Raw genomic sequence first — 13,564 nt, 5'->3', positions numbered from 1 at the left:
GAACCAGCCTGACTGACACTGATAGTTTTTCTTCCAGGAGAGACACTGAGCAGGAGCTAAAGTTTGTTCTATTCCTTCTGTAGTGAGACAAGGCTGTTGCTGGTTTTGAAAACTTGTGGCAGCATGTGAGCCCCAGCAGCAAAGTTGTGCCAGCTGGGGATGGGACCCTTTGGTCTGTTCTAATCACTGCTCTGTTTCCTCTCAGCTCCTGCCCCTCCTTTGGCTTTGCTCTCATTTTTACTCCCCTCCTCCAAATGGAAAATTTAAAATCTAAGACTGAGGCATCTGACCCAGGGCTCACCTCCAGGTGTGCCACAATGTGCCTGCTCATCACAGGGGCTGCCTTGGCTCCAGAGGGCAGAGCTCTGGGCTTTGATCACTCCACATGTATTTTCTCCTCATAATAAACTGAAAATTACTATCATCCCTTTTGGGTCTCCAACAGATCATTTGCCCTTTATTTCTTCAGTAAGGTGTTCAATGAATGTTGTAAAAAGCTACACAGTCTAATGCAGTTTTCAATCAAAATTCAGAAACAGTAAAAAGGAATTGTCTCTCTGCAAGTAAATTAGCTGCCAGGTGCTCCAAGATCAAGACATTGACATCCAGATCCTTCAAGAATTTAGGATTTACTTCAGAAGTTTCTAAAAGGATGGCCCAAAGTTGACTCTCTGTAGTTCCGCATAATGTACATCCCACTCCTTTGGAAATCCCTCCTGACTAAACACAGGCTAACACAGAGGAATACTCTCTGTTGCTTCTGGGTAACACAGAAGAGACATTCACATGGCCACTTTTCAAACTTATTTTGCAAAAGACACCATGACTGATTCCAGAATATGAGAAATACTGGACTAGGCCAGTGGTGCACCTAGACCAGTGTTCTACCTCCACCAATAGAGAAATTACCTCTCAGCTCAGTCCCTTATTTCCTATATCTTAGCCAGTTTTCAGTAAAATAACCTGCCCACTAACATTTTTGCAATGCAGTTTCTTCAATAACCTTTTGTGTGTAATATTCAAAAGGGTCTTTTGAAAATTGAAATATTGATGTGCACATGCTTATTGACTCCTCACTGAACTGCAGCAGGTCAGGGGCAAGACTTTTCCAGAAACTCTTGCCCACTCTGCCCTCACTGTTCTGTTTATCCCAGGATCCCCTCTAAAGTTCTATTAAGGTTTCATTAAGCCACCATTTGAGTAACCTCAGACAGAAGCACTCAGGTGGAGTCTGAAATCCCTGATGTTCTCCCAGCATAGTTCATGTCTGGAATGCCACAGCTACAGTGAGAATGGTCTCTGGCCATCAGTACAGCCCGCAGCATCCTGGAGGCTCAGTCCATTTGGTGGCACAATGTGTGACAAAAGCTTGCAGCTGCCCCTAGATATATGATATAAACACAACATTTTGTACCTTCAGTGCTGCCACAAATCAGCCCCTTCTGTAATACCTTCTTTTTAATTTTTTTTCCCATGGTAAGATTCTTTAGAATGAACACACAGAGCCTTTAAAAGATTAAGGTGCTTGGCTCCCAGTGATCCCTTTGCTTACAGAGAGCGCTGGGGTTGCAGCCTGAGGGATCTACAGGATCCAGAGAGCGCTGGGGTTGCAGCCTGAGGGATCTACAGGATCCAGGGCAAATAAACAAACCAGGCAATTCAGACAACAGCAGCAAGGACTAATGACCAAGGGGCTCAGTTTGCATTAAGATGCCTTGAGCTGGAGTCCCAGCCCTGGCAGGCTGCAGGACCTTTGAAAGCCTTTCTGTATCCACTGCAGTCTGTAATTATCCTGTCTGTTTAGATTGTGATCTCCTGGTGTCAGTGACTGACATGATACATTTGTACAGTGCCAGTAAAACAGGAGTCACAACACAGCCCAGGTTAGGACCCTGAGGTGCTGTTTTAGTAACAACATCCCTCTGCTCCTCTGGCACTGCAGTAATCCACAGCTACATTATAATATCCACCTGCTTTGGGCCATCTGGTATGCATAAATGTCCCTGTGTCTTTTTACATGTAAATAGAACTCTTTGAAGACTCTTCTTATTGTTACCAGTCACTGCTTGTTAAGTGCTGTTGGAGTTTTCTGCCCCACAGGAGAGAGGGGTGGATGCAAGGAGCCCTGGAGAGCAAGGACACTCATCCCAGCAGAGCAGCAAACAGACAGACAGACAGACAGAGGGTGAGCCAGGAGCTGGCTCCCCTTCAGAGGGTCCCCAGGAGGGGACTGCCCTGGAGCTGCTGGAGGTTCCAGAGAATGGGAAAGGGGACAGGATGTACATTCTGTTATCAGCTGTGCTTTGGAGTGTGGAGGGAAGCTGCAGGTTCAGGAAGCACAACACAGGACACTGTGCTGACCAAGGAGGCAGATATAAAGACAGGAGAGTGTGAAGCCAACAAAAGGAACAACAGGAGGGACAGAACAAAATCATGGCTGCTCTCTAGGGACAAAGCAGATCAAAGGTCCTAAAGCTAAAAAAATTTTAAAATTATATGAAAGGGATTAAAGGCATAGAAAGTTTCAAAATTGGGAAGGGGGGAGACTTTGGTTGTCACATACCTTCTAATGTCAGAAAATGTAGGAAGATCCCCACTTTTTCTGCTATTGCAATGACATCTGCCTTCCTGTGTCAACAGCCCTGAACTGCAGAGCTGGAGTGTGACAGAACTCAGATTCTGTAACAGCTCTGCTAAGCAGGAATTATCTTTGCATAAGATTTGTATGAAGCTGAATAGGGCTTTTAGACCCAACTTCAGAACAATTCACCCTCCTCACCCCCAGTGCAGGCTGAAGCACTGTGCACCCCATTGAAGCATGCTGCAGTCTGAGAGAGGGAATATACCTTGATTTAATTAATCCACTGGTGCTTCTATCTTTTAGATTCAAATGCCAACATCACCCCTTACCTGCCAGTCCCATTTCAAGTCCCTTTGTCTGAAGAAATTGAACTGAGAGAGAATCATAACAAAACGAGGTGATTTAGCCTCCTAGAACAAATACAGTTCCTTCTGCACAAGTGTTGAGGGGTAAAACTTTCTTACTTCCAAAGTCTTCTGAGAGTCCTGAAATTCTTTTCTTCTGTGTTGCATTTTGAAGTTGCTCCCCATGAATATCATTGTCAGACAATAGTAACTCTCACCTACTGACTGTCAGTAGTTTTCACAGAGATGACATTTAGGACTCAGAGCTTGAAAGCTAATCTCTCTTCTCAAAAGTTATATTTCCCAGCAAATATTTGGATGTGTACTAGACAAATAAAATGAATGCAAGTGTTCCTCGTAACTGTTCAACTAAAAAGATGAAAACTATATAAGAATGGGACTTAATTTGACAAAATTGTGTCAGTTTAAGACTGGAGTTCTATGTAACTGCAATTCTTTAGGAAAACAACAATAATAATCTGAATTAAAATTTTCTTCTGCAAATACAATACTGTTTACACTGTTGTAAATCAAGAGTTTCTATGAATAGTGCATCAAATCCTTCAGTATACTAGCGTGGCTCCTGGCAAAGAAAATATCCACACTGCCATGAGAGGTGTGATGGCTGCATTCAGAGCATCAAATCACTCTTAGCCCAGTGTGGCTACAGCTCAGTGCTTGTGTGACAGGGTAGATTTGAGTGCACTCAGCAGCCTGGAGGAGCTGGGCTGAATTTCACTCTGTGACAGCTTCCCTGGCACCTGCTCCAGAGGCAGTAAGGTGAGCTGGAGGGTAAATTGAAACCCCTCACTGCACTAGGAATACATCTGAAGTCCTTGACAGTGTCTTAGGAATATTTTTGCCATCTCTTTTCTTAGAAATTGTTATTATTTTTTAGAACTATCCAATCCAATTGCGCCTCAAATTAATCCTAAACTTTGAATGGCAGCAAGAGACCTCAGGCTTTCCTTTTAGACCTCAGGTTGGAAAGTCTCAGATGTTGCACACCAGCTGATGACCAGACACGTTATTTCAGCTGTTCCTCTTGCTATGGGTCACCCCTTTGGCCTAATCAGTGAGATTATTGCAGAAACATTTTCTGTAGCTGTGTCCCTATGCCTGAGAGCATGAGATGTGACTACAGATCTCTGTGAGAGCTTGGTGCAAGGATGAAGAACCCACCCTCTATTTTACTGCTCCCACACAATGGTTGGTGTTAGCTCTGTCCTGTAACCACTGCTGCACAAGGATCTTTTATCTTGCTCCCATATTCTGTTCAAACCCCAAAACATGGTCCTGAAGCCTGGCCCAGGGAGGCTCTATCTGTGTGCAATGACATTCAGCAGGAATTTTTCCAAGAGCTCTCCAAAGGGCAGGGCAATTGCACAGAATCTGCAAGAAAGCTTTCCCGTTGCTGAACTTTCCAAAGCATTTCTTGACTGGGCATGAAATCCAGAGGTTGATGATAAAACTATGAAATAAACCCAAGTTTAGAGGAGTTATTTAGCAGTTGAGATTTAAAATTGGGCCAGATCTCCCTTGCTTATATCCATGATGTGTAGGTTTAGGCAGCTCATAGAACTCAGATGATCTCTTTTCACTTTTGTCCCACCTTAACTGAGAAAAAAAAACATATCTCAATGTTGACTTTGGACTTTCCCCAAACTTCTTCCATACCTAATCCTCTTCAGTCAAAATAGCCTGAATCTGGCAAGGAGATCTGGAAGGAAGTGAAGGTCCCCTTTTGTCCAGATTTTCTTTTTTGTCTCTGCACATTATTTTGTTAAAGTAGAACAGAGGAAGAAAAATTCAAGAAATACAAGAGATGATTCTTTAGAGTAATAGATAGCTTTCCAGAGAAAACGTAGGCATTCTCTTGAAAAATATTGTTATCTCTTACAAGATGTCCCTCCTGTAAGAATGAAAACAGATAATGTGTCAATGGTCCCATGTGTTACACCCTCATTTCTCTTTTAGAAGTTATTATCCCAAAGCTACAAAATTTCAAGGGATTTTTAGGCAGCTCTGGATATGTGCTCTTAAACAGAAAAAAGGTCACTCAATGTTTATGATTGTCTCTCCCCCATATTCAAAGTACTAGTAAATGCTGTTTTCTTCTGTTAGTTGAGAGTAACCACAAGAAAAGCCTGATGAGAATATAAGTGCCTGAACTGAAGCTATGCAGCTTTACCTCCTATTTCCCTGGATTCCTGTGGATATCCATTCCTTAACTATCATACATGAAACATCCAGTCATTTCTGTGTTCTGACAGGTATTTCTGATCTTAATGGGCAGGACTCAGTATCATACAGGTCAATACAGACAAAAGCAGCCTAGCTATGCCTGGAAACTCACCTATATACTCACCTGTGCCTTATTCAGATACACCCCACTGCAACAGGCACCACTGCAAGGTTTCTGTGCCCCGTTCATCAATCTAAACCATTTGCTGCCTCAGTCCTGTTTGCAGCAGACAGATGGAATATTAAGACATTGCTGCATTTCAGAGGACACCCCCGCAGAGCTGTCTCAGCAAAGCCAGAGCCTGGCTGGCTCAGAGCCTGGGCTCCCCTGGGTGCTCCCCTCTCCAGGGCAGCGTGCCCTGCACTTGCTCTGGGAGTAAATCAAGCAAAGCACATGCAGTTCATCAAACCAACTTTTTACAGCTTCAGAAATAATGGAAAGGAAGCATAAATTTAGTGCTAGCAGCTGGAAGATAGAGTAGAAACACCCTGTTCTGCAGCTAAGTCTCTAGCAACATCACTGGATGTTGTGCTCCTGAAAATTGTGGGGTTTGGGTCCAAAAAGTGCCTTCCCCTTGATCCCAACACTGCTCAGCCTCCCTGAGTGACTATCACTCTGTTAGGGCTTCTAGATCCTCGGAACAAACCGAGTTAAATAATTGACACTTTCCTTTGTTTGATTCAGCATACAGCTCTTGCCAGTGTTCAGACACTAGAGACCACAAAGCAGCCACTATAAATTTCCAAAATGCACTGTGCTGGTGTAGACTTTCCTCTCTGATGCTTTTCCCAGTATTAACTCTGTATCTTCTCAAAATTACACATTGTCAAATTAAGCACAGTTGGTGGCACATTTATTATTGTTAAGTAAAGCCAATGAAAGAACATTCATTTCTTATAGAACAACAAGGATTTTTACAGAATTCCTGTCTTGGTTCCACACTTTTAAAAAAATCCACTTTTTCTTAATCTCTTAAACTTGGGCTAAGCAGAGTTTTGAGGTTTGTAGAGCTGTTCTCCAGCTGAGTGTTTCCTTTTAGATATGCACACCTCCTTGTTGGACATTCATTATCAAACCTTGTGTTTGCCTTTTATCTACAAGTCCTCTTCAGTGTTCAGCATAAACTACATGGACACCTTGCAGATTGACATTTCTTCATTCATGCTTTACCTTAAACAGCATGCGAAGACATCAAAGAAGAGGAGCCGACTTTGATGTTACAAAATGAAAAACGCCTCATGATTTGCCAAGACCAGGGGAACTTGTAGTTTGCTCTTTTTTTTTTCCCCTTAAAGAAATACTACTGCTTTCCCCATGGATATGTGAAAATCTTTGCCATTTTCACCAAACCTGTATAAACATTTTGTTCCCAGTAAGAAAACAAGCCAGATCTCATTGCAGCGTGTTAAAAATGGGCCCCACGGCCTAAACTACAGTGGCCTTGAACACACCCTTTATTTAAAGAGAGTTTTTGTTTCTCACCTGTGACTTTGCACACTCAGAGTGTCAGGACCCCCAGCATCACCTCACTAATAATGATGCTGATAGTGCATGCACACGTGTTGTGTTCTTCATTCACAGGTCACTGAGAGGGATTTAGAAAAACATGATAATTTCTCTGCTGTAGATAAAGGAATTGTGCAATGAGAGATGTTATTTGGTTTGGCCATGGTAGCAAATAGCCAGTAATAAAAGAGAGCTGTCCCAATTCCTTGTGGGCACTTGGCTCAGCAGCTCACTCTGATCATGAAATCAAAGGTGATTTATTTCCTCAGCACCACAGCAGACACAAAAAGTGCCAATAATCCTGGGAGGAGCCGGGCATACCTTGTCAGGAGGTGCCACAGAGCACAAGAGGAAAGGCCAGATCTGGTCCAGAACTCACATTCCTGTTGTTTTGAGCACTGGAAGGGAGTTTTCTTTGCGTGTTCTCTTTCATTGTTTGAAGTGAAGAGCTGCCCAGTTCCTTATAAGGACAGAAGGAATGTGCATAATTAGTCCAAGGCTAGAGAACAGAGACATTCAAAATGAACATTTGTTATTGATTTCCCAGACTGCAGTGGAACTGGGAAGAATATCATGGGAGGAAAAGATACGTAATTAAATGCGATTTGTTCGAATGCTGCCAAGCTAGGTCATTGCACATGTATCATTTGCATTGCCCCAACATAAAGTGCTCAGTCCCCTCCCTGGCACAAAATCCTTTGATGAAGCAGCCTCCCCTCACTGCCTCCCTCACTGGAGGAAGGGGCCAGCCCTTTTGTTGTTTTGCTGCCGGCAGTGTTGCTTGTGCTATTTCTTTAAGACTCCTCATCAGATGTGGTTTGTCAGGAACATGCCCAGACTGTAAGTCAGAACAGAGCTCATTTTCTTTGATGTGCATTTGTAATGTGCCTGCTCCAAAAAAGAGGGGAATGAAAACTTTGGTCACACTGTTTATCTGTAAGAACTACACTTTAAGTAACTGGATGTGAATGGACTATGCACAAACTGCAGTGTTCGCTACTCCTTTCAAACAGAATTTTATCAATAATTGGTGCCAACACAAGAACATGTGTCAAACACTTAACCACAACCAATTCAGGAGGAATGTGTTTAGTCCAGACCTTCTGCTATAGAAAGACTTTATTTTCAGTTTAGGACCAGAATTTTTCCAAAACAACACGAATAGCTGTTTTAACCTCATTTATTGTTGTATTGTGCTCAAGACCAGCACAGATATGATCAGTTTGGCTCTTTGGCTCTGGTGTTATAGGTTTTGTACTCAAGGTTTCTACCCTTGAGCAAGTGTTTTGCATATGAAAAAAATCTGAAAGTGAAAGGGTTACACTTCCTGGAAGGTCCACTTAAATGGCTGTGAGAAGAGAGCCAAAATGGTAATCACATCCCTATGAGATCATATTGAAAGCAGCCATGCCTATTGCATAGAGCCCTCTGATGTTGCAGGGATCTGTAAAACATTTAATCACTGGAGTTTCAATAAGTTGAGATTTGTTGTGAGTACTGTAGAGAGCACTTGTCTCAGATAAAATGCTGCCTGGTAATGCTCTTACAGCTACATGAGCCAGAATGCAATCGAATATCCATGGTGATTTAGCCTTGCACCGTCATCCCAGAGAAGGGGATGCAGGATTTTCACAGCTACATAGCAGTGGATTAATATAACTATTCATTACAATTCATGGGAGGCCTGATCCAGCTTCTGTCAGCGGAAGGAAAGATGCCATTTGATTTTACTGTGAGTTTGGATGGGGTTTTGTGTGTCTAATCCTGTAACTGCCCTCTCTGCCACAGAGGCTCCTCCAGGGCTATTACTCTGCTGCCCAGGTGGCACCTCCACAGCTGCTGCTCTGCCCTTACTGCTCAGTGGAGCCCAGGTGATGCTAATTCTGCCAGGCAGCTAAGCATTGCCACAGAGAGGTTTAATAGCTAAACCTTGTCTACCTTGCTTCTATTTATTCAAGCTTGTGAAGTTCTGACTGACCTAAAATTTAAGTTTGGCATAAACCACGTCAATGCCAGTCTCAGAAAGAAATGAATAATGGAGTTTTGAAGATGGCTCTGCAAAAGCTCACAGATGCGACTGTGTGGGTGAAACCCAAGTAGCTCCACTCACAATGAACCTTCTCCTCTGGCCCAGAGTGTCCAGAGAGCCAAGAGACAATCCTCATTAGCTTGCCTTCATTAAACTGCCAGCAATCTCTGTCCACTCAAGCTTGCACCAAATAAACCTTTTATTAAGACTATATTTTGAGGAAGCCCTTCTCCACCAATGGCATGGTTCAAAGCTTAATTTGAAAGATGCAGAAACCAAGCTAAAAGTGGGCCAAGGTTTAAGAGCAAATCACTCACACAGTGGGTCAATCCAAGTGACCCCTCCTGGTTTCTTGCAAAGATCCAAACCTATAAACTGTCAATGCAACTTGAAATATTGAAGAAATCAGAAAGGTAGTTTGTGCCCCTCAACAAATCAAGCACCTGAGCCCATTTTATTGTAAAGGTTCTGTCTTCACTGCCATTACTGAGCACAGAATGAGCAAGTCTGTAGATACCCACAGTGAAAGATGGTTCAGTATATAGTTATATTTTGTCCTTTGTGCCTATACAATCCAAACATACATTAGATGAAAAAACCTACCTGGGCTGCTAGAGCCAAACAAATGAAAAGGATGCCTCTGACCAAAGAGCACTGAGTTTTCAGAGACAGCTCCTGAAATGTGCCAGGTTTGAGAATGGAAGCCTCAGAGCATCATTCCTTTCCCCTTGGCTGACAGGGTATTGCAAAAGAACAGAAAAGGTTTTCCAGCAAATATTTTGAGTGTCAGGGGAAAGAAAACTCTCATGAATTAATGTGGATTTTGAGGAGAATGATATTGCCTAAAAATACCATTGTTAGTACAGGCTTTTCTGACAGACTTGGCAGGTTTCTATAGCACCTTCTGACTATATAAAGTTGTGTGTGCGACTTAATTCTTTTTATTTCTGCCTTTTGGAGTTTAGTCTCTGTCACTGTTGCCCTCTGAATTCAACTCCTCTGAACCCTCAGTGCTCCTGACACTCATTGTTATTCTGCTCTCTGCTTTCAACAATATTCCAGTGAGATTCCCTTCCTGTCAAAGCACTGAGTCCACCTTAGAAAACTCTAAGGATCTGTTCATCTCTAAGAGACAAGTGAATATTTCTAGTTTCACTATCATTAATAACAGGCAAAAATGCCAGGATTACAACGTTTAACAGAAAAAAAATATGTTCTCAATGTTATTTATTTCACTCCCAGCAAAAGAAATTTCACATTTTAGTGTTTTGCTGTGCTTGAAAGTTGAACATTTTTAAGACATGTTTGTCAGCATCCCATTCACTTCCCACCTGCTTTGCTGCTACTGCCCAAGTCCCACACCATGGCCCCAATTTCAGGCTGTTGTTTGCAGATGTTGAAAAGAACTCTCTGGAGGCATTAGCCAGGTGAAATCCTGTGTGATGCCTTTGTTTTGCAGGCCAAACACTGAAAGCACACCATCTATAAGCCACACTTCTGCCCCTTTTTTAGTGAGCCCAAAATAAGGTCTGGTCAAATCAGCACAAATACTCTCATGAAGCATTAGCTCGTTCTTAAGGAAATAGTTGTCAGTATCAACTGCAAGAAGCCCTTTTTGGTTTTGTAAAAGATGTGCAGCAGCAGGCTAGAGATGGGAAGGTAAATGGTAAGTTCTCATGCAGTTGTTCCAGTTTTAGATGCCCACAACTACAAACTACACCATTGTCTGTAGCAGCAGCAGCCGCTTCTCTGTCATTTTTGATGTGTTCAGGCATCAGGGAAATTCCCCAGCCCGCAAGGACCGCATTTCCAGGCATGGTTTCAGCCAACCCCGGGACTCCGTGAGCTGCAGCCAGCAGGGACTGCAGCTCCTGCTCTCCCTGCAGCCCTGCCAGGACCCTCTGACATCCCATATCTTGCTTGACCACGCTCAGTATCTCCCCAAGAGCAAAAGCAAAGCCTCCCACCTGCTCTGAAATTCCACCCCACACTAGAAGACTAAACCAGCCACAAACAGAAGTAAAAGCCTAAATAGTCTGCAGTAAACAAGAGCAAAAAGAATCAGCAGAATCCCAAGAGTGAGACCATGACCCAGCACAAAGGCCTGAGAGCTTTGCAGAGGGCAGGATCCCCTGTTTGCCTCATGCCCCAAGGAGTCTCTGGCTGCTGAGAAGCCTTGGGAAGAAACTTCTCAACACTCAGGAGTTTACCCCATCCCATGCCACACACACATGCAGCACTGGCTGCTGTCAGAACTGCACTGCTATGCTGCAATACTGGCTAGCATTGCCTCTTTGCAATATTTGGTTGCACAGATTTAGGACCTTTATGATGCATCATGATCTCTGAAAATTTCATAAATAAACCCCTTCCTTACTAGCATAATGAACTGATCTCCTGTAGCTGTAAACTCTGGAAACTGGTCCATTTCCTCCATGCTGGCAGATAGCAAGCATCACACAGCAGTGACCCAAACACTTCTGTGAAACCTTCCACAAAACAAGGGCTATGTTGTAGTTTTTGCTTGGCATTACAGCTCTAGAACATAGCACCACTGTGATGTCAGATTCTCATTTATTTTTCCCCAGTTGCACTCCTGCAATTTTGGGAGAAAACCACTTCACCTGTCTTTAAAGACCCATGAAACGTCACCAGACTTTGAATTATTACACACATCCATCTAAAAATATCATCTACACACTTGTCTCCTTACCAAAGAAGCTCAGAAGCAGACCTTAGACATGTGAACTCCATCAGCAATTAGCAAACAAGGAAGAGGAGAAAAAAATATCAATCTATAGTAAATGGCCAATACATCAAGTAGGACCTGACACTTACTGCTAATTGAGGTACTACAGTATCAAAATTATTAAGGACTTATCTGGGTCTAACAAAATACATAAGCAATTAAGGCTCTTACTGTAAAAACTAGCAATATTTTATTTGACTCATCCCCAGCATAGCAGCCTAACAATGTGTTTGTCTGTTCCAGGGCCTGACAGCTCTTCTGTGCATGAAGATGTGGCTTTGTTCACCCACAGTTCCTTCAAGGAGTCAGCAGCTCATGGTTAAAAAAGATTGGGTTGAGCACTTAGATCCCAAAGACTGAAAAATGGGACTGTTAGAAGAATAAACCAGGAACTTCTTGGAAAAAAAGTCACAATAAAGAAAGTGAGTATATCCCATCATAACTGGATTGCTGGTGATCAGACATGGTATAGCCAGCAATGAAAAACTCAAGGTTTCAGCTGAGAGATCAAGTCTGAAATTAAAATAGAGTTAAATTTAAACTCCAGAGTTCACTGGATACTGTACTGGAGTAAAAGAAAGCCTGTCCTATGAATTGCATTGAAGCAGCTTAGCAAGGCAAACTTAAAGCTGACTATTTATTGTCATCATATTGCAAAATTTCCATACCTTCTTGGTGATTTCTCGTGGACATCTCCTCACAACACTGACTCCTCCTTCTTCACAGCACAGCCAACAAATTCCAACTCTCTCCACCACCAGCTAACCCCCTCTTTTGTAGCACTCAGCTTCTTATTGGACACAGCTGTGGCCTGTTAAGGGCAGGCCTGTTCCTAATCTTTGGTGATTAGTACAGCTGCAACTCCTCAGGGGTGAGACTACCTTCTGCACTATCTTTATTTTCTTATATTCTATCTCTCCACAACTATTATACTTAGAAAAAAGAGCATCTGTCCTCATTTTTATCCTTCAGTCTCTAGCTGAGCACCATTACAAGCAAACAATTCAAACCTGGCACAGCCCCTCAAGCTTTAGAAATTCCAACCTGCTCTAAAACCACACTTGAACCAAGCCTTCCTTGGAACTTGCTGGAGCAGCTGGTGGGATCACTGGCCCCAAGTGTCTCTTCTGCCTCCTGCTGGAGCACAAGGGACTTTGAAACATCACAAACTCATTTTCCACATGGAAGATGATTTTCAGATTAATTTTTCTCTTCATGTTTATCCTTAAGGTAGTTTTCCACCCAGAGCTCTGAGGAAGAAAAGGGGGGCAGAGGGTGTGGGGGGTGTGGTGAATTCTGGCTCATGTGCAGCCTACATCAAAAGTTACCAGGGCAACAAACCAGTTAGGAAGCCAAGCTGACAGACCTAACCAAGAGTCTGCTGGGCCCCCTGAAGGAAAAAAAGAAATGACTGAAAGACATCAGAGGAGGGAAAATAAAAAATTAAAGTCCATCCTGTTGTGCTAAGCTGGTCAGAGCATGCCCACTTCATCCTATTTAGGGTGAAAGTGTCTAATATTATACTTGACTGGAAAAAAAACTTATGAAGCGAGGAACTTAATTCAAAAGTTCTGAGCATTTTCCAGGCTTTTCCCCCGAGCCTTGGTGCTGCTGAGGGCCCCTTTAGGGCAGGGCAGGGCACAGGGCAGGGCAGGCAGAGCTGGTGCAGGGCTGGCAGCCCCGAGCCGGGCTGGGCGCGCTCCCGCGGCAGCCAGGCACAAACCAAGCGGTTATTGTCATCAAAGTGAGGAAACTGAGCTGAGCAAAACAGGCAGAAGGCACTGTTCTGTTTGGGCTGTACACTCTGTACGCTGCCACTTGGGAACTTAATTAGCCCACATGCTTCATGCTGCTATCTTTAGTCTTATGGCATACAGCTGTTGTGCTCAGCATCGCTGCCGCTGCCCTTGCCCTGCTCTCGGGGTCCAGAGCAGGAAAGGAGGGATTGCCTCGAGATTAATCCTCTGCCAGCCCTTGCTGGTTGCCTAGATCAAAACATTTCAGCCCAGATTGTAAATGGTTTCATTAGCTCATGGGAGTTTTCCCAGATGGCCAGGGATGGGGAGGAATCCCACAGTCTCAGGGTGCTGATCACATCACAGGGCCACCC

This window comes from Melospiza georgiana, chromosome 14, assembly GCF_028018845.1.
Source record: "Melospiza georgiana isolate bMelGeo1 chromosome 14, bMelGeo1.pri, whole genome shotgun sequence".
NCBI classification, from domain to species: domain Eukaryota; kingdom Metazoa; phylum Chordata; class Aves; order Passeriformes; family Passerellidae; genus Melospiza; species Melospiza georgiana.
Note: the sequence above shows the minus strand (reverse complement) of the source record.